The 24319-nt window shown below is 41.7% G+C and overlaps 1 protein-coding gene across 2 annotated transcripts in view; it reads right to left on the bottom strand.

The window, feature by feature from the left end:
• Positions 1–24319, bottom strand: part of LOC142434193 (A-kinase anchor protein 17B-like) — a 45658-nt gene that overhangs the window by 21012 nt on the left and 327 nt on the right. For both annotated transcript variants that reach the window (XM_075538891.1, XM_075538892.1), the window contains exon 2: positions 23724–23758. The gene's annotated coding sequence lies outside the window, so the exon portion shown is untranslated. The remainder of the gene's footprint in view (positions 1–23723; positions 23759–24319) is intronic.

Below are 24319 nucleotides of genomic sequence, written 5' to 3'. Positions count from 1 at the left end.
ACATATGCCACTGTTATCATTTTCAAAGCATTCTCTTCCCACTTGAGCCCCTGATATCAGCTCCCCATTTCTTCTCCTTTCCTCCCCTGCCCACCCTCCCTCATGAACCCTTGATAAGTTATGGATTATTTTTTCCATATCTTATATTGTGTGAAATCTTATGAACATCAGCCTCCCTGAGGCTGAGGCTAGAACTTGGTGGTCCCCAGGTATCACTATCAACTATGCTGAAAGGGATCACATTAGAAGGCACTGGATAGACCTGGTGAAAAATGTGGAACAAAATTCAGAATCATCTTTTAAAAGACCAGATATACTGGTTTGAGACTACCTGCTGTAACCCCTGAGAGGATGGCTCTTAGTTACCCTTCAGGTATAGACCTAAACTCACTCCCATGGCTCAGTTTTCAGCTAAATAAAAGGGGAATCTTAACATTAGAGAGGTATGCACAACATTTGAGATTTTTTAAAGGCAGTATTTACCCAAAGGACAAAGTTCAGAAGGAAGACGAAAAGAAATAGGTAACACAACGAAGAAGCAGAACAAGTGATGGTCCACTGTGTGTGTGGGGGGGGGGGGAGGGCCGGGGGGAGACTTGCGATCAAAGATATGAAACAAAATGTGCATGAATTATTAAATGGAAAACTGAGCTGTTCTGTATACCTTCACCCAATTCACAATAGCAAGTTAAAAAAAATTTTAAAGATCAAGTGAAATCTGATCTTCAGATGTTGGTTATCAAATCAACCAATTGAAAAGCACGGTGAGGTCCAAACAAACAGATGTGCAGGCCCTGTTTGGCTTGTCATCCAACGACCTCTGCTCTAGAGGCTGTTTTTTCACTGGCGCTTCTCCAGTGTTACAACTCTGAACCTTAATGATGAAGCATTCAAGTTCTTTTCTGGCATTCCCAAGAGAAGTAATTGTTTTTAAAACTCAAAAAGAGTAGCCTCCCTCCTTTAAAACCCTCACAACTCCAAGTTTTGCTTCCAAATAACAGCAGCAGCAACAACAAACGGAGACTTTTGTTGTTCTCACCTCTTCCTGAGTTGGTCACAGACTTTAGAGCGTATAGTTAATTGCTTATGCATATTCCATTTAGAGCTTACAGTTAATTGCTTATGAATATTCCATTTCAAAAATACTATTTTGGGAAAGTATTTTTGAAAAAAATGAAAGAGCAATAGGTACAGAGAGACCACTATGTGTGAGTGGTGACCTGGAAAAGAAGTGGGGAGAGGGGAGGAGAGGCCATTGTTTGGGAAGCAGAGTGCCTGTTTATGGGGACATTGACAATGATTATGGGTGCTGATTACATCACACACTAAAGGTAACGGCCATAACCAAACTATACACCTGAAAAAGGTCAAACCACCACATGCTCTCGAATATATATTTACAATAATCTTTTTTTTTTAATGAAAGGCATAATGGGTACCAAGTGGAAGGTTCTTTTTACACTCAAATGTCTTTCCCTGAAAACTACAGCACTGTCACTGGCAACCTCTCCCCGATCACTGAAAAGAAACTAGCAGACTCCCTGGCACCTGGATACACAATTTTTAATTCTTTGTAGTGTTTCCTCCTAAAGTTTTTCTGCAAGGAAAACACTAACAACAAATAAAAAGAAGAAGGGGGAGGAGGGAGGGAGTCAGGAGAGGACATAGACAAAAAACAGACTGCGGAATCATAAAGTGCAAAATAATCCGATTTCGCAAAAGTAATGCACACACCTGTCGCAATATAAGACGTGACTTCCAAAGGTCTGTAGAAAATGGAAGTAAAAAGTAATGGAATTTCCCCAAAAAATTCTTGAAGCTCCCCATATAAAGTTTGGAAAAATGTACATCAAATTATTAACATCATTGCCCCTGGGGAGCAGACCAGCAGTGTTTTCAGGAGAGCAATGGGGGGAACGAAGAATGACAAAGAAACCCACGGTGATGATAGTAAACTCTTACACGGAATGAAATGGCACCATCTGACTCAAACTTGCCCAGAGAAAGAGTCCAAAGAAATTGCTCTACTAGCAACTCCCTGCCCACCACCAAAGACTCTTCTCTATCTGCCATCATTGCAAAGAAATACAGGGTTCAGACCCAGAACCACAGTTTATGACAGTCACCTTGGATGTTATAGGAGGCCTTGGAATAAGAAAGGAGACTTTGGTAATTTCGGTGCTAGCTACACCAGAGGCTGCAGGGCTGTAAAAACAACAAAACACTCTTTACTGATCTGTAATTGATATACAAGAAATTCTTCGGGAGAAATAGAAGGCTACTTGCTCCCATAAAGGCTGATGGCCTTGGAAACGCTATATAGGGTCTCTCTGAGTCAGAAATCAACTTGATGGCAGTAGGTTAAACTCCACATATTTAAATCATACCCTTCCCACAACCAAGATGCTAAACATATCCATCAGCTCCAAATGTGCCATTTTGTAATCCCTCCCTGCCCCCTTTCCTGCCACCTCTACCCCCTAATCCAACAACCCCTGATCTGGTTGCAGAACTTTTAAATTTTAACCAATCTATTTCATAACATAGCAAAAACTGGCAGATACTTCTGGAAAATACTGATAGTTACACTCAACACTCAAATGTAATGGGTGCTTTTTCTCAGCAAAAGACTTACTCACATGGTGGCATGGTGAGTTACTCACAGGACTGTTCATACAGTGCCAGCAGTTTGAATCCATCAGCCACTCTCAGAGAGAAAGAGGAGACTGTGCTAATGCAAAGACGTATGGTCTTGGGAAGGCAAAGATGTAGTTTTACTCTGTCATATTAGGTCCATATAAGGCAGAATGAAGTCGATGACAATGGGTTTGGTTGGTTTAGTTCCACTCTTACTACAAGATCCTTGTTTTTAAACAACACCAAATAACATACCTAAAATTATACACCCAAACAGGTAGAATCATTGAGATCAAGTTGCTAGACTATAAATTAAAATTAATCCTTGAGAATCACTTCACCTCCCCCCACTAAGATGGCTATTATATTTTTTAAAAATGGGAAGATAACAAATGTTAGTGAAGATGTGGAGGGATTGGAGCCCTCAACCATTGTTGCTGGGAATGGCAAGTAGTGCTGCTGCTATGGCAAAGCTTGACAGTACCTCAAACAGTTAAACCAAACATTACCATCTGACTCAGCCCTTTCTTGTCTAGACTCAATAGAGTTGGAAGCAGGAATGTAAGCAAACCTGTACACCGATGGCCATGGCAGCATTACTCACTATAGCCAGAAGGTAGGCAGAGCCAGCAAACAAGTGATATGCAATCTGAAGGAGGGAATTTTATCAGAGCTGAAATTGTGAGCACTTGGTTTGCAGGCGGCTATGGAAGATGGTGGGAACCCCAACTCCTTGTGCAATGCCCACACTTGGATGAAGCCTCCGGTGGATCCCCTCTGACCATAGTGGAGGCATGTGCATAGCCTTGTTATCACACAGAGAGCATTGTAACGTCAATCATGGCAGACACAGTTAGGTTAAAATGTAGTACCTTATCCCGGGATCTTCTTTCTGGCCCATTTAAAAGCTGTTTCAGAGAACAAAAGAAGTGAAAGGAAATCACTTGGACTAAGCCTCCAGTGAAGCCCCATCTGACCATAGACCAGGAATGTGAATGGCCTGAGAGAGTCCATTGGAAAGTAGATTAACACAGATGCAGTTAGGTCAAACATGTATCCTTTAGCATTTGATCTCTTTTTTGACCCAATTTAACTTAGTTCTAGTTTTTAATATGTTCTACGTCCTTTTCCATTGAAGTTTTTCTCTGTTGTGTTATTGTTAGTTTTTTATTTGTGTTTGGGGATATATTTTTCTGTATATGAAATCCAGGAGAGGTAAACCTACAGAGACAGGAAATGGATTAATGGTTGCTTGGGGGTTTGACAGAGGTGGTTGGAGGGAAGTAGGGAGGTAATAGCACCAAGTATGAGAAAGAAGAGAATGTTCTAAAATTGATTGTGATAATCATTGTACAACTCTTCTTGATATGAGTGAACATTGGATTGTATGCCTGTGGATTATGTGCCAATAAAACTGTTTGGAAAATAAATCCAAAAAACACCAACCCTGGAAAGCCTTATGGGGCATGTCTGTTCTAATACACATGGGCTTGCAGTGAGTTGGAGTTGGTTCCACTGGCAACTAGTTCAGAGCCACCATGAATCTAATTCTTTTTTAAAAATTTAGATTGAACCTGAAATAGGACAATCTTGAAATTGAATATATTTTGCTTTTGAATTCTTAAAAACAAAACAAGAGCAAAGTGTAGACATACAATATAGCCGCATTCAACCGCATGGTTGAGACCCTGAAAACATTGTGCTGAGTGCAATAAGTCAGACACAAAAGGACAAATATTGCATGATTCCGTTACTACAACAAATCTAGATTAGTCCTCAAAAAGGGCAGAGATCAAAGTTCATTAGTGGTTAAGAGGGGCGGACAGGATCCCTGGTGTCACAGTGGCAGTGGTTAAAGTGCTTGGTTGCTGACTGAAAAATTGGAAGGCCAAACTCATGAGCTATTCCAGAGGAGAAAGATGAGCCACGTTACTCCTGAAAAGATGTACATTCCTGGAAACCCTCTGGGTAGGTCAAACCAAGCAGCTCCTCTAACAGAGCTGCCTAAGTCAGAATCTATTGGCCATAACAGTGGGTGGGTGGAGAGGAGGGGGCAATGGGGAGTTCTTGTTGAAGGGACACTGAGTTTCTGTGGGGGCAGCAATGAAAAAATATGTGGAAACAAATAGTGGTGCTGGTTGAATAGCATGGGGGATGTAATTAATATCATTGAATTACATTTTTCAAGTGGTGAAAAGGATTTTGAATCTGTTAAAATTTGTTGTTTTATCCCCATAACTGTTTTTCACTTTTAGAAATTTTTCTGTGAATTAGATGGAGGTTTACAGAACAGATCATCAGTTTTATATTCAACTCATATATGTTGTGTCAACTCACCACTGCAGTCCCCTCAAGGCCCCACCACTTACAGTACTCCACGTCTTCCCTGTGTTTCCAGTTTTCATTCTACCTCCTTCATTCCTAACCCTCTGGACTTGGTCCTTGGGAAAATGCTATCCTTTTGTCCTTAAGTAGTTTAATATTCTAATATGGGCTGAGTCCTATTGCAGACCTCAGGGCAAGGGTAATAATAGTCTCAGGGATCCCACCAGTGTCTGACCAGGAAGCCTTGTCTCTTGTAACTTTGAATGTTTGAACAATCAAATTTTCCCCTTGTAAGTTCCATTTTTAATAAGCCTGTGCTTCAAAAACAGTTCATGGAAAACGGAGTTTAAAAAAATGAAAGGCAATATCCAACAAAGAGATGGGCAAAAATGATGTAAACAGGGCAAGCCTTTGAGGGATCTGATAAATTGCTGAATATAAAAATGCTGATCAGTTTTGTAAACTTTCACCTAACCCCCCCCCCACAATTTTTTTAAGATAATGGAATTTTTAAGGCCCCTTGTACATATAAATTTATTCAACAAGGGTTTTCCAAAAGTCTATTCTAAGCCAGAGGTACCTCCCTCGGTGGTACAGTGTAGTTGAGCACTTGCCTGCTAACCCAAAGGTCAGTAGTTTGATCTCCCAGCTGCTCCTCTGAAGAAAGATGTGGTAGTCTTGGAAATTGAGTGCAATAGTTCTAATCTATCCAACAGAGTTGATCCAACTTAGAATAGATTCGATGACAATAGGTTTTCTTTGTGGTTTAGGATAAATCAAATCCTGAAGGCAAGGAACATTGTGACTATGGCCTCCAAAAATTACTAAAGAGTTAAAAATTGATAAGGAATTTTAACTATTCCCATGCTCTATTCTGTTCCACCACCACATCTCCAAAACACACACACACACACACACACACACACATCTTTCTTCTGGCCTTGTGATAAAATGTAACCCGCTACTGATATGGTTTCTTCTTTACACTTATGCAGAGGTAAATGAGAGCACCTTTAAACTTAAAAAAATTTTCTTCAACAATATTTGCACAGTGTGCATTCCAGCAATATCTTGTATACATAGCTTTCCAAAAGCATTTCACTCAACATGCTCCCAATTCCAGAACATTTCTAATAGATTCTCAAAGAACATGATGGCTTTCTCTAATCTCTCGCTGTCCCGTTTTTGGGCCTCTTAACTCATAACAAAGCTGACTGAATAGCAGCAGGATAACAAAGAAAAAGAACGAGCCCCGATGGTCTCACTGGCAAACTAAGTCAAACTCCATGCTGTCTGAATCTCGGGAGGAAAAAACCTCTCCAAACTCGCTACCTTTGAGTCAATTCTGACAAATAGCAACCCTATAGGACAACATAGAATTGCCCCTGTGGGTTTCTAAGGCTGTCAATCTTTATGGGCGTAGAAAGCCTCGTCTTTCTCCATTGGAAGAGCTGGTGGTTTCTAACTGCTGACCTTTAGCAGCTGAACAAGTAACCACTATGCAACCGGGGCTCTTCTTTCTCATCTGAAGTCACCCTAATATCTTCTCTCACTTCAAAAGAAGATACCGGAGATATTCCTCTGATACAGCTATGCTTACCTAGTGTCCTATCATTTATCCACTGCAATGGCTAAGCAGAGCCCACATGATTCGTGATGAATAGGGTTTATGAGGGAAATGAACAATTTGTGATGCTGGCGATAAATGCTTGGGGTTGAGTTGTTGATCAGGATATGTGACAAAGTTCTTTCAAGTCTGCTGATAAATGCCCAGGAGCAGACCACTCTGCTCTAAGCCTCAACCCGAGGGCATTCTCACTTACGCACAACTCAACAAGCCGAACTCCTTGGATTAAGGGCCAGAAGCACACTATTCCACTAAGCCTAAGCCGAAGGCACTCAGCTCCACTTCCTGGGTAAGCATGTCCAACTTTCCCAATTACGTGCCCACTCTGCAAGCCAGCCTCCCACACACAAGCACTCAGCTTTACTTGTTCTCTGGACTGGGAAGCCCATCACTCCGCCCTATGCTCTGGATCCTGGTTCTGCTGCTGCTCCTCTGATGTAACTGTGATTTGGAGGTGGGGGTGGTTGGCATGGAATCTCAGGTTGCGCAGGGATCTCAGGTCCAGAGGACATGCTCCACTCCTGGGTCTTGCTGGTAATGAGAGCCCTCCTGCTGCTGCTCATGGGGCTTATTTTATACCCAGCAGGATACCACGCCAGAAAGACCTGTTCACAATCACTGACAGGTGAATCCTATCAGTACACCCACCACCACCACCACCACCACCACCACCACCACCCCACTCCACCCACCATCTTACCAGACACACGCAGGGAAAGGTGGTTTGACAGGAGTTAGAGACTTTGGTTAAACCATTTATGGCCTTTGCAACAGCTCAGGGTTTTCTATCAGAAATACAACTGTAAACGCAGAAATACAACTTTAAAAGTTGATGAACTTCATGCATCAAAAAACAAAACATAATATCATTGTGAATGAGGAGGAGTGTGCAGTGGGGACCCAAAGCCCATCTGTCGGCAAGTGGACATCCCCTTACAGAAGGGTTGCGGGGAGGAGACAAGCCAGTCATGGTGCAGTGTAGCCACAATGAAACACCCAACTCTCCTCTAGTTCTTTAATGCTCCCCATCCCCATCTACTATGATACCAATTCTGCCTTACAAATCCAGCTAGACCAGAGGATGTACAAAAGTACGGGTGAGAGCTAGAAACACAGGGAATCCAGGACAGATGAACCCTTCAGGACCAGTGGTGAGAGTGGCAATACTGGGAGGGTGGAGGGAAGGTGGAGTAGAAAGGGGGAGCCAATTACAAGGATCTACATATAATCCCCTCCCTGTGGGATGGACAACAGAAGAGTGGGTACAGGAAGACGTTGGACTGTGTAAGACATGACTAAAAAATAATAATTTATAAATTATCAAGGGTTCATGGGAGGGGTGGGGAGGGAAGGGAAAATGAAAATCTGATACCAAGGGCTTGAGTAGAAAGCAAATGTTTTGAGAATGATGAGGGCAACAAATGTACAAATGTGCTTGACACAATGGATGGATGGATGGATGGATGGATGGATGGATGGATGGATGGATGGATGGATGGATGGTGATAAGAGTTGTATGAGCTCCCAATAAAAGATTTTTTTTAATTTTAAAAAGGTGAGCTGTCCTGCCCCTCCCCCGAAAAGAATTTGTTCCAAAGGACGACATTGACTCTGCAGCTCCGGGAGATGAACATATCTGATCAGAGCACACGGAGAAGATGAAGGGGCAGGAGGAGAGAGTGGAACACAGCCTGGCCCACCAGGCCGTGAGGATGATGTTCCTGAGTAGAGCAGCCAGTCCACAGAGAGAACAACATGGCTGGCCCCACTATGAGAAATGATGCCCCTCAGTGACTAAGGGCGATACAGGGGACTGCACCAGAGACACAGTGTGGGAATTGGACCTGACCTGATCCCACCACACCGAGGCAAATCACTGGGGGAGTGCAACGGAACAGCAAGGGAATGGAGTGGCAAGGTCCCCAGGGAATGCTGAAAGTGGACTTTGGGGCCAGGGCGTGGTGCCCCAACAGACTGGACTGGAAAACGCTCCTAAGGGCTAGCAAACAATCCCTGAACTAACTACAAGCTTTTCTCTTGTAAAAAAAAAAAAAAAAAAGGTGAGCTGGTAAATTTTGAACAAGAAAAAAAAGTTAATGACCTGCTCCACCCGGAAAGATCACCTTTCAGCAACACAGGAGACAGGCCTATGGAGTGAACAGCAACACCTGAGAGGAATTTGCTCCTCAGAACAGCCAACCAACCAGACCAATAGGGCAGCATTGGCCCCAAAGGAAAGCTCAGAAGGCAGAAAGGGCTGGAAAGATGGGCGAATGGAACCCAGGAATCCAGAAAGGAAGTGGGAAGAATGCTGTTATTTTGAGGGGATTGCAACTAATGCCCTGAAACATAATGTGTATAAATTGTTGAATGGGAAGTGAACTTACCCTATAAACTATCTCCGAAACTAGGATGCAATGTTCATAAAAAGAGTTTATGATTTGAGTCATCATAAATATTTGCTGTTGGAGCCAGACCATTCGGAGGAGACATACTTTTTCACAGTGGCAAAAGAAAGGCAATCTCCAGTTTCAAAGTACTTCTTTGTTGTCTTTCTTTCTCCCCCTACCCCCAGGCCCGCCACCCTTAGGCTTTTGAATGTGAACGTTTAGTGGTGTTCAAAGCTTTTTAAGACATATAAAATGATGCCAACCTACTTATGGAAGTCAACAATTTATTTGCGTCAGATCAACCTAGCCAATTTTCAAGGTCCTGGCTGATGCAAAAAGGCAGGCAAGCGCTACCAAATGAAAATAGCCCGGCTCTGCAGTCAAGATGCCACGGATGAACATTCATGGGTTCTGACACATCATTAACCCGAACGATGTTTTTAAAAATGAGACTGACCATCTGCTCTGACGTTGGAGAATTTCAAAATCACATCATTAAAATGAGCGGCACTCAGTGTTGCCATAGTAGCAATACAGTCAAGCAAAGAACTCCAAAATGACTGCACCCCCCAATTAAGATGGTCTGAAAGGGCTTATCGCAAATGAGTTGAAATCGACTTGATGGCAGTGAGTTTGTTGGGTTTTTTCGTTGTTTGTTGGGAGAGAGCTTTGGGGGAATGGGGTCTTTCTGACTAGAAAGGGGCTTTGGGGGACCGATAATCATTTAACAATAATAAATCTGTGCAAAGAAATAATAGAGTTCCTTATGCAACCGATTCATGCAACAGCAATTAACAACAGCAGTGTGGCGGGAGAGAAATGAAATGGAAATCTTCTGCTATCACCACTCCAAGAACATCTCTATGATAGAGTCTTGTCGGGGAGAGGATTGATCTTGACAGGAAGAAAACAGAATTCATGTTAGGTTATCTCATTGAAAGAGCCTTGGTGGTGTCATGGATTCTATGTTGGTATGCTGATCACGAGGTCAGCAGTTTGAAACCACCACAACAAGGGGAAAAGAGGAGGCAGAATTTAATAAACAGTGAGTCTCCGCAACCCACAGGATCAGTTCTACCCTGTCCTATAGGATGGCTATGAATCAACATTGATTCAATGGCAGGGAATTTGAGGGGTTTGTTTTTTGATTTATTTTGTTTGGGGCATGCTGGTGTGTACCAGAGCTATTCCATAATTTCATTTTTCAAAATACATGGAGCACTCAGCTGACCCAGCTGATCAGTCTTTTGGTTTTGTAAGTCTCTTCGGTAGTACCAGGGACATTTTTAGTGTAAAACACCTCTTCTCAAACACTGCTGACACCAAGTCATGCAGGAAGGCCGCTCTAGACTTTGGTATCCTTTATTCCAAAGCTACTAGATTTATTGCTTCCTCTTCATCACATTTAGAGTTTTAAAAAATGCTATCATAGGGGTTAAAGGACCAGATGGCAGGGTATCGTCCTTACTTTGACCTCATGCACTGAATAATCCAAGTGTTGGTGAGGCAGGTATGTGACAGTATTGCCAGGGTTTTACTGCTCAGCTTTCTCTTCCTGGTATAAAACCAACCAGCAGGATTCCTGCCCACAGGTCGCCACCTACAGGGGGAAAGTAACCATCGCATGGGGCTCTGCGTGGCACCATCCTAAACAATTTGAGAGCAGCAGCATTTCTCAAACTTTTTCAAATCACAAGGCAAACTTATTTGAATATAAGCCAGCAGAAAGGATCAAGCCCAATACCTTATGCCAAAAATTAAATCAATGGAGGAAAGATTGGAGAAACCACAATGTATGTAAACTCTTCAAGATGGGCAACTCAAAACACACACACAAATTCAACTGCCATCAAGTCATTTCCAACTCATAGCTACCCTATATGGGCCACTATGCATGAATTGGAAGTGACTTGATGGGAGTTGAAGTTTAAAAAAAAAATTTTTAATCATTTTATTAGGGGCTCGTACAACTCATCAGAATCCATACATGCATCCACTGTGTCAAACATATTTGTACATTTGTTCTTTTTTTAGTGAGATGACATATTGATTTAACTTTTCAGGTGAACAATTTGATGATATTTAATGACCCATATTGGTAATATACACCAAGGAAAAAACTTCAAAAAGTGCTGTACAAAGATTTTTACAGTCAAAATGATTTTTAAAAAGACTTTCACAATCACCTTCTTTCTGATAGTAGGACTATAAAGAAGGAGAAGGAGGTATACACTTTTGGGAAGAGGAGTACTCTTGTATCAGAGTAGAGCTGGGCTTTATAGGGTGTTCAATGTGTTTGAAAGTAGATCCCCAGGCCTTTCTTCGAGGGAGCTCACCTCCATTATTACTAAAACATTATTAATAACAGTATGTGAGTGATGGTATTGCAAGTATAAAGTCCACAAGCCGTGCTTACTGAAACATTTAAATGTACACTTTTCTTCTTTTTATTATCACTTAAAAAATATTTCAGCTGCTTTTGGTATTGTGCCTCTTTCTCTGCAGCAGAATGTCCCTGATTAGGTAAGATGATGATTGCCAAAATCGTTGTACAGTTTTGTGAAAAATTATTTCCTCGCTGTATATTAATATGGGTCACTAGATATCATCAAATTCTTCACCTAAAAGGTTAAGTCAATACGGTATCCCACAAACACTACTACTTGATTTAATTGCAGCTAAGCTTCTGTTGAGTCTTCATCATTTTCTGCTCTGCTACTTTATTAGTGCACAATGCAGCTTAAAGTGTCTTAAATTTACATTTAAGTTTTATGTGGGCTAAAGCTGCTATCAATCCTTATGTTAATATCCAACTTCCTATACAGTGTCCCCAGCTGACTGTGCCATTGGCACCTCAACGTAGCACATATGCAAATGTATGCCCAAATTTATCCATCTCAAATCTGATAAGACACACCCAAGTCACCACTATGATCCATCATCCTTTTTCACAGAAACATTTTAAACATTATTTTTAACTTCCTTTAATAAAGGTACGTAGGTAGAATCTATTTTTTCCAACTTCAATTGAACCAACTGGGCTATATGCTTTTAAGGTCTTTTAACATTCCGATGGATTCGATTTGTCTTATTTTGAACCCTTAAAATGTGTTCAATTGCCTGGAAATCCTAACAAGTTGTGCTTCTGAATGACTGGATTATGAGTCAATTTCCATTACACCTTCTTTTCTTTCATGTAAATCTGTTACGGGGAATTTAAGTCAGTATCTTGCCTTAAGCCAAAATGGGAAATTCAACTGACTTCGACAACAACAATAAAAAGTTGCTCCCCACTAACATGATCCCAATTCTGCCTTGCAAATCTGGCTAGATCAGAGGATGTACACTGATACAGATAGGAACTGGAAACACAGGGAATCCAAGACAGACGAATCCCTCAGGACCAGTGGTGAGAGTGGTGATATCGGGAGGGTGGAGGGGGAACAGATTACAAGGATCTACATATAACCTCCTCCCTGGGGGATGGACAACAGAGAAGTGGGTGAAGGGAGACGTCGGACAGTGCAAGATATGACAAAATAATAATAATTGATAAATTATCAAGGGTTCATGAGAGAGAAGAGAGTGGGGAGGGAGGGGGAAAATGAGGAGCTGATACCAAGGGCTCAAGTAGAAAGAAAATGTTTTGAGAATGATGATGGCAACAAATGTGCCTGACACAATGGATGGATATGGATTGTGATAAGAGTTGTATGAACCCCCAATAAAATGAGGGGAAAAAGTTGCTCCTTAACACCAGTGTTTCCCATCTCCCTATGTGAAACCATTCTCGACCGGAGTGACATGCTCAGGCTCAAACCTTTGGCATTACTCCTCCCTTCCCCTCAGATTCTGTCCTGCAGGCAGCCATCTTGACTCCACTCCTACCACACCCTTCCACATCAAAACACATCTTCATTGCTAGCACCCAAGGCCAAGCCAGCATTATCCCTCACCTGGATTACTTCACCAGTCTCTGCTTCCACACTTGTCCCCCAGAGACTCGGCTCCACACAGTCAGCAAAGGGATTCTGCTTTTACCTTACGCCAGGGTCCTCTCACGTCTCTGTCCAAAACCCTCCAGTGGCTTCTGTCAGGCTTTGAAGAAAATCCAGCTTGTTAACCCTGAAAATATAGCCCTCTCCCACCCCTTTCATCACATTACACAGCCCTTCCCATTGGTCCTTACCCGTATCAGGTTCATTCCTGCCTTGGGGCCTTCGTATTTGTGCCTCCCTTCCCAGCCCTCCTCAGATTTCCTCATGTCTGGCTCCTCATGTTTTAGATTCCTCAAAGAAGTATTCCCTGAAGCCTCTCTGAGTAGCACAGATCCCGCCCTGACTTTTCCAGTTTAATGAGGGGGCTTCCAAAAGTTCATGGAAAGATAGAATTAAAGAGATCAATGGAAGTTTTCCATGAACACTGACATTCTCATATGCATCCGTTAGCCTGTTTATTATCTTCCTTCACCTCAGATCGTCTAAATTATATGAGGGCAAGGATGGCATCGATCTGGTTCAACATTTGCTTTTCAGTGCCCAGAAGAGTGCCTGGCACAAAGCAAAAACGTAATAATGGTAAAGCGGGGGACTTGCCCATTCACTCCACTCAAAAGGTGCTGCTTCCACATCTCAGAACTCAATGATAGCACCTAAAGACCCATGTGAAGAGATGATGCAGATTCAATTGTTTTTTTCAGACTCCTAAGGCTCCATCTGGTTTTATATGAAGAGGAATTTGGCAGCAGGATCAGAGTAAAGCTTATAAACAACCTTCAATATGCAGAGGACACAGTCTTGCTTGCCGAAAGTGAGAAGGACTTGAAACGCTTGCTGATGAAGATCAAGGACTGCAGCCTTCTGTATGGAGTACCACTCGGTGTAAAGAAGACCAACATCCTCACAACTGGACCAATAGCTAACATCATGATACATGGAGAAAAGGATGAGGTTGTCAAGGATTTTGTCTTTTGGCTCCACAATCAATGTTCATGGAGGCAGCATCAAGCGGTCAATGATGAGTTGATGCATAAGGTCTCCCTGGAATATTGCAAAGGGAAGATGTCACTTTGAGGACTGGGGTGTGACTGACCCAAGTCATGGTGCTTCCCACTGCCTCATATGCATGGATAAGTTGGACACTGAAGAAAGACAGAGCAAGAATCGACGCATTTGACTTGTGGTGCTGGAGAAGAATATGGAAAATACCACGGACAGCTAAAAGGACAAACCAATCTGTCTTGGAAGAAGTATGGATAGTGTTCCTCTAGACTAGAGGCAAGGAGGATGAGACTTTTTCTTACACATTTTGGACATTTTGTCAAGCGAGACCAGTCCCTGGAGAAGGATATCATGCTTGGTAAAATTAGATGGGCAGCAATAAAAGAAGAAGGCCCTCAAGGAGATGGATGGACACAGTGGCTGCAGCCATGGGCTCACAGACAGGGACAAGTGTGAGGACGGTGCAGGACTGGGCAGTCTTTCGTTGTGTTGTGCAGAGGGTCGCTTTTGGTCAGAGCCAATTCAATGTCACCTAACAATAGCAACGGCACTACATCCACACGATATAAAGTGTTTTCAGGAACTTCTAGGGTTAGCATTTCAACATGCTGTTTTTTGAGTGAGGATGGCAAGATTTCATTTCAAGTACTTTGGACATGTGATAGCAGGAGACACCAGTCTCTGGAAAAGGACCTCATGCTTGGTAAAGGAGAAGGGCTTCAAAAAGGAGAACACACTGGACCACATGGATTGACATCGAGCCTGCAACAATGGGCTCAAACCAAATGATTGTGAGAATGCTGCAGAGCTAGGCAGTGTTTTTTTTCTGTTGGACAGAGGGCTGATATGAGTCAGAACTGACCTAAGGGCGCTGAACAATTTTTCTAACTAGGCAGTTCTAAGTTGGATTTGCCCTGAATATTTTTAATCATTTTGGCCCAGATTTTCTACTCACCAAGTAGTTGGCAGGAAAAAAAAATCTGAGTCCAAGTGAAAGACGAAGGATGCCAAGGAATAGAGAGGCCCACCAGAATGTCTTTTTGAGATCCTGCATAAAAATCTCCAGAACTCCTGTCCAGAGGGAGTTACCACCTCTGCATAATGCAATCACCTTTTTTTTTCTTTGATATATCATTTTTAATCATAAAAGTGTGTTATTAAGTATTGTGTGTCATCTTTATCCTCTTTTATATTTTAATAGTATTTTCTGTTTTAAGTATATATTTCCACCTTTATTTTCTCTCTCTCTTTTTTTACATTTTATTAGGGGCTCATACAACTCTTATCACAATCTGCAATCACCCTTTTCACATACTTGCATCCTAAGATTCTTCCTAAAATATTCCCTAGACTTTCTGGAGCCATCAACACGGGATGAACCTCTGAAAGTATCACAGAGATAAGCTTTCAACGTTAAATCTTCATCCCAAAATATCCTCTGAAGACATCTTTAATCCAGACATCTTTAATCCAGCTCACTTAGTAAAGACTACCTACTTTGAACTTTGTGCTCCAATTGATCACAGCAACCTGACAGATTAGGTAGGAAAACTTAGGGGGCAATGAGCATGTTACTAGGGAAAGAACCTACCCTCCCAGGTATATTCTCCAAAAATGAGAGAAATTAACTTTTGTAAAGATTATTTGCAATCCTCAGAAACGGTTCAGGTACATGGCCAACAATTCCTAAGTTACATGGTACAACCAGTAGGTAACACTGAAGTAGAATCTTCCCAGGTAGGAGCTCATTGTAGGAACCAGGGGCTGATCACATCAAGTATGTCCCAGATATGAGTTGGGGGGTCCTGGAAAAGACTCTGGGGATATGAAACACTCAGCCACCAGCTCAAGGAGTCTGCCCTGGGAGGCCCTGCCTTCTGCAAGCAGTACACAGATTAGAGTCTTCTGGTGTTTCAAAAGAAGCTGGGAATCTTGATTTTTAATGAGATTTTTGTTGGTCCCAAATTCACTTGCCTTTTTAAATACTGTGCAAGTTGAAATGCACCCCTCTAGGGCTCAATTTGACCCAAGTTCCCTCCTTCTGCACACTGGACCCAGAAATCTATTTGTTCCCTTGTGTCTGTGGTCCCCAAAGGTGCAGGCCATTCAAAAATCAGTAGTTAAATATGCTATATTTATTACTGCATCAAGTCATATAAGTGTCTTTCAAGGCACTCCAAAATATAATGGTGCCCTACCTCACCAGTCTTGTTTGCAATTGTATCCCTGGGTCCTCCCCTAATTCTAGCTGAGTCAGTCTTCTTTGAGTTCCTTCATGGAAGTTCCTCAGCCAAATATCGTCTCTCGTCATCTAAATTCTACCTACCCAGTAAGGAAGGCAACCTGGTGGTGTAGTGGGTTATGTATTAGGTAGCAGTTGCTCTGCAGGAGAAAGGTGAAGCAGTCTATCTACCCCTTTGAAAGTTTACAATCTTAGAAACCGAAAGGGAGAATTCTACTCTGCTTTCGTGTCTCAATGAGTTGGAATCTACTCAGTGACAGCGAGTTTCGGTATCCTTCAAGGTCTCACTGACACTATACCTCTTGTATGAACCATTGTCTGGGGGAGTAAAGCCAAAGTGCTTTGGAGCTCAAGATCTGGTTCAACAATAGCAATACAATGGAAACCACAGACCGGTAAATGCTCATAGTGAAAGACTGCATAACGGAACGTTGATACGTACACACAATGGAATGCTGGCGTCACTACAAAATAATGATGACATTGTCAAACACCTCACAGCATGGATGCACCTTGAGAACATGATGCTGAGCGATTAGTCAATGACAAAATGATAAATACTGTGTGAGATCACTGTTCTAAAGTAAAAAGCAAACCAAAATACAAGGAGATCAAACAATACAAAAGACCCCCAAAAGCTGAAGAAAATCTAAGAATTCTATGGAACATTATCAAAAGGAACAACTAAAGTTTGATCAGCACCCCAGAAAAACTAAAAGTTATCAAAGAAAACAGCTGAAGAAGTATGAAAATAAAACTTCCCTAACATTATGACAGAACAGAAAACAACTCTCCAAGAAGCCCAGAGAACCCTGAATGGAAATGATCCCCAAAGAAAATCACCACAACAGCTTAAGATCAAAGGGGACAAAGCATCTTGAATGCAACACAGGAAAACAGACTAGTCCCCTACCTCCTAAGACCACCCAATTAAAATAAGCGCAGACTGCTATGGAAATGCAGCAAACAAAGAGGCCATGGATTCATATATTCAAAATCTTGCAAGGAAAAAAACACCTGGGAACCAAAAATTCTTTATCCAGAAAAAGGTATCCTTCAAATGTAAGATAAAAATAAGCATACATCTTCAGACAAGGGAAAACTGAAGGAATTTATAAAAACAAGACCAGTGTTACCAAAAATATTCAAAGGGGTTCTTTGGACAGAGACTAAACAACAACGGACAGAAACCTAAAATCATCATGCAAGATATTATTGTCAATAAACCACCATAGGCATATTATACACAAAGTGAAACAAAACCATATAAAGATAAGGAGCCACAAATAACATTAAGCAATGAATACAACAAAAATTAAAAGAGGAAGCAGAGAGCAAATAATAAACAGTAAAACAGAAAATATATGGAGTCATTTACAAAAGACAACAAACTGTCTTAAACTTGGAAAGAAAACAATGAAAAATGAATGAACCCCAAAGAAAATGTTAAAAACCTCAACAAAATAAAGGAGGAAAGCCATAAAATCTCGTTAAGGAGGAAGGAATAAGAAAGCAAAGAAAAATTGACAAGAAAATTCATAAATAAAAGTAAAGCAACATAAAATTTATGAAAAACAAAGAACTGAATACCACCATAAGAATAACAATATGACACCAATAAAGCCATCCCTATCACAGACAAAATGGAATAGATAGTGATAAAGTTCACCAGTAAAGAGAGAGTCATAGAATGGGTAAGAAAACACGAGGCATTAATATACTGCTAAAAGCTAACGGTCGTCTAAATAAAGCAGGAGTAGCAATATTAATTTCTGATAAAATAAACATCAATTTAAAGTCATCATGAAAGACAAATGAGGCCATCATATGATGTTGATACCCACAATTAAACAAGATATAAACATAATAAACATCTATGCACCCAAAAGTCCTCAAAATACATTAATCAGTCTTATAGAATTGAAGAGATTATAGTACAACAATATTAAGCGAATTTAATACATCACTTTCAAGCAAAGACAGATCAAATAGAAAGACTATCAACAAAGATACAGAAGGACTAAACACAATTAACTTGATCTCTTAGACATATACAGAATATTTCTCCCAACAATAGCATAATATATTTTTTCTAGTGCCTATAAAATGTTCTCCAGAATAGATCATATGTTAGGCCATAAAGCAAGCATAAATAAATTTTAAAACACTGAGATATTAGGAATAATTTTTTCAGGCACAATGCTATACGATTAGCATCAACCATAGGATGATCAACAGCCTCCCCCCCCCCCCCGGAAAAAAATTAAACTCTGGAAATTAAACAGTTTTACTTAAAAAAAACAACCAATGGGCGAATGAAGAAATAACTAGCACAATTTTAAAATTCCTTGAAACAAATGAGAAGGAAAATACAACACATCTCTGGTACACAGCAAAAGCAAACCCTCAGATACTAGAAAATGAATGATAAAAATTAAAGCAGAAATACATGAGTCAGAGTAGAGAAAAACAGTAGGGAAAAAAACAAGACAAAAAATGGCTCTTTGAAAGAAAAAGATAATACCAAACTCATTTTATGAAGCAAGTATAACCCTGATACCTAAGCAAGGCAAGTATATCACCAGAATTGAAAATGATAGAATATAGATGCCAAGATAGAAAATTATAGAATAGAGATGCCAAGATTTTCAACAAAATTATAGGCAACAGAATTCAACAAACAGAAGAAAAATACATAATGATCAAGTGGGGTTCCTACTAGGTATGTAAGGATGGTTCAACATTAGAAAATCAATCAATGTAATCCACCATAAAACAAAACAACCATATGATGATATGAATTTATGCATAAAAGGCATTCTTAATAAAAAACACTCAATAAAAGAGGACTAGAAGGGAAAATCCTCAGCATAATATGGAACATATATGCAAAACCAGCCAGCATTTTATTCAATGGAAAGAAACTGAAAATTTCCCTCTCTGAATGGGAAACAAACAGGGTTGCCCTTTATCATCATTCTTATTTAATATAGTCCTGGAAATCGTAGCCAAAGCCATAAGACATCAAAAAGATATTAAAAGCATCCAAATTGGCAAAGAAGTAGTCATGCTCTCTCTGTTTGCAGACAACAGGAGAAAACTCGAAAGATTCTATTTTTTTTAATTACTGGAACTAAAAAATTTGGCAACATACTAGGCTACAAGACGAACATAAAAAATATTGAATTCTTGTGCATTAAGGAAGTGGATCCCCAAAAGGGAGCTAAAAGAATAATACCATTTATAATAACTACCCAAAAGATAAAATACTTAGGAACTCTAACCGGAGAATCAAAAAACTTACACAAAAAACTATAAAATGCTTCTACAAAAAAACAAAAGAGATTTATATAGATGAAAGAATGTCCTATGCTCACTTAATATATTGAAAATGTCACTATTACCAAAGCACTCTATAAATTAAATGAAATTCAAATCCAAATCCCAGCACAATTTTTAAAGAAATGGAAAAATTAATCACCAACTCCATGTGGAAAGAAAAGAAACTCAGGACAAACAAAACACTACTAAACAACAACAAAGTAGAAGGGCGCTCACTCTGATTTCAAAAACAATTGCACAGTAATCAAAGCAGTTTGATATAATATAGGCAGAACAACAGATAGGCAGACCAATGGTTAGAACAGAGAACCCAGAAATACAACCAAGCACGTAGAGACAATTTATTTTTGATAAAGGACTACAATACATTACATGGGATAGAGATAATCTTTTCAATAACTGGTGCCAGAGAAATTGGATCTCAAACCTTCAAAAGAATAAAAAAGGGCTGGGGGGGGGCAATAAAATGGTTCAAAGGAAAAAATAAAAAATAAAACAGGACTCATCCTCACACCGTGTACAAAACTAATTCAAGATGGATTAAAGACCTAAATATAAACCCCCAAACTATAACAATCATTAGTGAAAAAAATAGGGATAAGCTTACGGGCCCTAATATGAGACAGAAGTAGACTAAAAACCATAATGAAAAATGCTGACACTACAGAAGACAAAATAGAGGACTGGTACCCTCTAAGAACATGACATGTATGTACATCAGAAGGCTTCATCAAAAGAGTAAAAAGAGAACCCACAGATAGGGAAAAATATTTGACAATGAAAGACAGGACTTTCTACTCCTATAAATAGTTACTGTCTCAGAAACTCACAGGGGCAGTTCACTTTGTCCTATAGAGTTGCTATGAGACAGCATCCACACAATGGCAGGGATTACATCAGATAAGGATATAATTTGTTATTATATAGAAAATGGCAACACTTTAATAAGAAAAACAAATAATTCGATCAAAATGGGTATAAGGTATGAATAGATAAAATACTAATGATGACACCCAGGCAGCCAACAATTAAATGAAGAAATGCTTGCAAGCAGATTAAAACAATGATGAAATACCACCTCACACTTAACAAAAAATTTAACCATCCCCAAAATAATAAAAACTGGACAGGTTGTGGCGAGACTGGGAAAATCATACATTGCTGGTAGAACTGCAGAATTGTACAGCCAGTATGGAAAATGGTCTGATGCTTCCTTAAACAAATGCAAACAGAAATACCAGGATCCAGCCTTTGCTCTACTTGGTATATACTCTAAATAAATAAACATCAAAACATGTACAGATAATTGTACAACCTATGTTTATCACAGTAATGTCTGTTGGAGCAAAAGAGTGGAAACAATTAAAAACCCCATCTGGACAAAATTGGATGACATTATGCTCAGCAAAGTTAGTCAATCTCATACAGATAAATATTCTAAGGTACCATTATTACAAAGGGGGGGGGGTGGCAAGGAAAATGGTTTGCCAACGACAGGAAAAATCTTCAAAGATTCTGATAAGGTGGGAGAGGCAAGAAGGGAAGGAGGAGGGAGAGTGGGAGCAGCAAACAAAGAAGAACACATACAAGGGAGCTGATTTTCTGGAGCACTGCCACGGTTCCTATGAGCTGGGCTCTGCAACCACATATAGTGTGTTTTTCTTTGTGTGTGTTATATTCCACAAAGAAAAGGGAAAAAAAGGATACATTTACCTGTTTTTAAAAGGAGGGTCATGGCCTTAAAAACCCTCCTGATTTGCTGCCCATCAGATGTAAACACTGGTCTGAGTGGTTATACAAAGAGGAAAAGTACAATTGAACCAACTTCAGTTCTTTCATGACACACGAGCTAGTTTCAAACTAAAAAAAAAAAACCAAAACAAAGGTTTTCTTATCAAAAGAAAAAAGACTGCTGGTTGGGGGTTGGGGCAGGGAAGGAAAGTGACGCAGTAAGTTAGAGGGTAGACAGGTGTTAACTTGGGTGACCGAGAAGTTGGAATACACAAAAGGGAGGAGAGCAATCAAAAGGGGGTGTCGGAGCAAGTGTTGGAGGGGGTTATAAGTAACTTAATTTGTTGCATACAAAATTAATTATCTGAAATGTCAACTCCCACCTAATTCACCACACACAAAAAAGAGGTTTTTAAAGACATAGAAACTCAGAAACCAAAAGGAGCAGTTCTTTGTGCTATAGGGTCACTCTGAATCAGAATGGACTCTATGACAATCCATTTCTGGAGTTTTATTCATAGTAAGTGTTGAACTGGTAACTGCAATGTCAGTGGTTCAAAGCCACCAGTGGGAGCAGGAGAAAGATGAAGCTATCTGCTCCCCACAGATTTATGTCTCAGAAATCTTAGGTTCACTATGAGACAGGATCATCCCAATGGCAATGGGTTGTTCATAATTGTGTAATTACAACTGTACCCCAAATGCCTAAAACAAGGTCTGATATAAATACAGACCTAGTGAAAGTCAATTGCTATTAGAAAAGGGGGCAGGGGGAAGATCTGGTGTCAAGTAGACATGGGTTCAAATGCTACCTCAGTCATCTTCAAATCCTACCTCGGCCGGTTGGTTATCAGTTGTTTCTGAGGCTGTACATCTATAAAGGAGCAGAAAGTCTCATCTTTCTCCCTTGGAGTAGCTGGTGGATCAATCCTGCTGTCCATTTGGACAGCAGCCCAAAGTGAAACCCACTGTACCACCAGGCGCCGGATGGTGACACAATTTTCACCAACCTTCCCCTTCTTCTCTAAGTGCTCCAGTCATGACAGTATCTCTTCCGAGCCCCCACTGAATTCCACTGCGTCTGTGTTTGCTCTGCCTGTGCCCAGGGTGATCAGTCTGCTCCAATCCCACTTAACAGTACAGTTTCTTCAGGTAGTAGGAGCATGTTGGATATAACAGGGAACCCGTGGACCAGAAAGGGCACTATACCCAGAGTATCACAACAAATAACAGCTTGGCTCTGAAACGCCAAACTCTCTCCACACAGACCAGAGTGCATGCCAAGCAAGTGAAATGTACCTGGTCTCTGCAGCAGAGAGAAGTCTCCAAGTGTAGAACATGTCTGTATGTCTGTTGGTCACACACACACACACACACACACACACACACACACACACACACACACACACCATCACCACTGCCACCACACCATTACTTCCACTTCCTCAATCCTCTGCACCTCACCTTGCCGTCTGATGTTGAAGATGACAAATGAAGCCACTCTAAGGCTCCTGTTTTCTCATGTGTACGTGATGGGTAACCTGGGGAAATGGGCGGCGCTTCTGGTGTGATCTCTGGCTGGGATTAAAGGGAAGCCTGTGATTCCTCAGAGGAGTTTCGATGGAATCTGCAAACCCTGTCTACTCCAATATTACTCTGCCTCCAGGTCCCCACCCAACCCCTGATGTACATGGCTTCTGGGGTCCCCTGGGCACCAACCAACAAGGCTTTTCTAATTGTCACCCACCAGGTGCCTAAACAAGAACCTTAGGTAAAAAATACCTTCATGGAGGTTACTCCATGTGGAGGGACGCTCCTCAAAAATCATTTATATACAAACAAAAATGAATTCAGGACATAGAAAAATAATGACTGGAAAGCAACCACACAAACGAGAAAGAAAAAAAAAACCACCCAGAACTTGAAATGTCTCAACTATAGCATCCCAAAGAGGAGTTTCCGTGGCGATGAAGGCTGATCCCGCCTCAGGGTGCTGTGCACGAGGCTTTTAGGCTGGGAACCATAGGGCAAAATGGCTGGGAACTTTGATACCTGGTTCTCTGTATAAAAAAAGAGGGAAAACAAAACGGCCCTAGGGTTCGGAAATCTTCCCCTTCAGAGACTCCGCACTCTGACACAAGTTACCCCTCAGAGTTTGCTTTCCAAACTTCACCGGGAGAGGTCGAGGTGAGCCCAGGTGATGACATCTAAACAAACTCCAAAAGCAGGCGACCAAATGTAAAGAAGGCGCACTTCTGAGGACCAGGACTACAGGATTCTCGATCCCCATCATGCGGGGACTGCACTTTCCCTCACACTCTGAAGAGACTGTCCCACTGGCATCTGTCCCTCGTCAGGGGCTCCCCCCCCACCCCCCCACCGGATCGGAGCCCGCCCCGCCCCCTCGGCCCCGCGAGTCCCCTGCTTACCCACTCAGGTTCGAAATGGTCCTCCTCCGGCCGTGCTGAAAAAGAGATCAGATGAGGCGAGGAGAGTCTCTTGACAAGTCCCCCATGCCAAGGACAGGGTCACCAAGAGGCCAGGGCAGCAGGGGCGTGCTAATTGGACGCACGCAGCCACAGCCTGCGTGCCCAGGACCCTTGGCCATCGGGTCAAGCGGGCGAGAGCACCTCAGTTCCCACTCGCGGCCTCTGACAGCCGGCACCCCCCTCAGGATGTGCTTCCAGTGACCTCTGCCCTGGCGGCATCTAGAGGGGAGCCCTCAAGCGGGCGAGAGCGCGCCCCCTAGTGTGGCGTCAGGCCTAAAGGAGGCGTGTGGGTTCCCAGGAGAAGGGAGAGGACCAGGGAAGGTTGAAGGCGCATCTCTCGCAGCCTGACTCGGCTGGGCAGACCGGCGACCCGGCGGCCGGCGGATCACCCCCGCCTCACCCCCAGCCCCACCCCCCGCTGCCATCCAGGGGATGGCGTGCCCCCCACGAGGCCCGCACTGCTTCCGTAGGCCGGGGCGGCAGCCCGCTGGCCAAGACGCAGCAGGACGGGGCTACCTCCTCAGCGGGCAGAGCAG

This window comes from Tenrec ecaudatus, chromosome X (genome assembly GCF_050624435.1).
Source record: "Tenrec ecaudatus isolate mTenEca1 chromosome X, mTenEca1.hap1, whole genome shotgun sequence".
Classification (NCBI taxonomy): Eukaryota; Metazoa; Chordata; class Mammalia; order Afrosoricida; family Tenrecidae; genus Tenrec; species Tenrec ecaudatus.
This window is presented reverse-complemented; position numbering and strand designations above follow the sequence as displayed.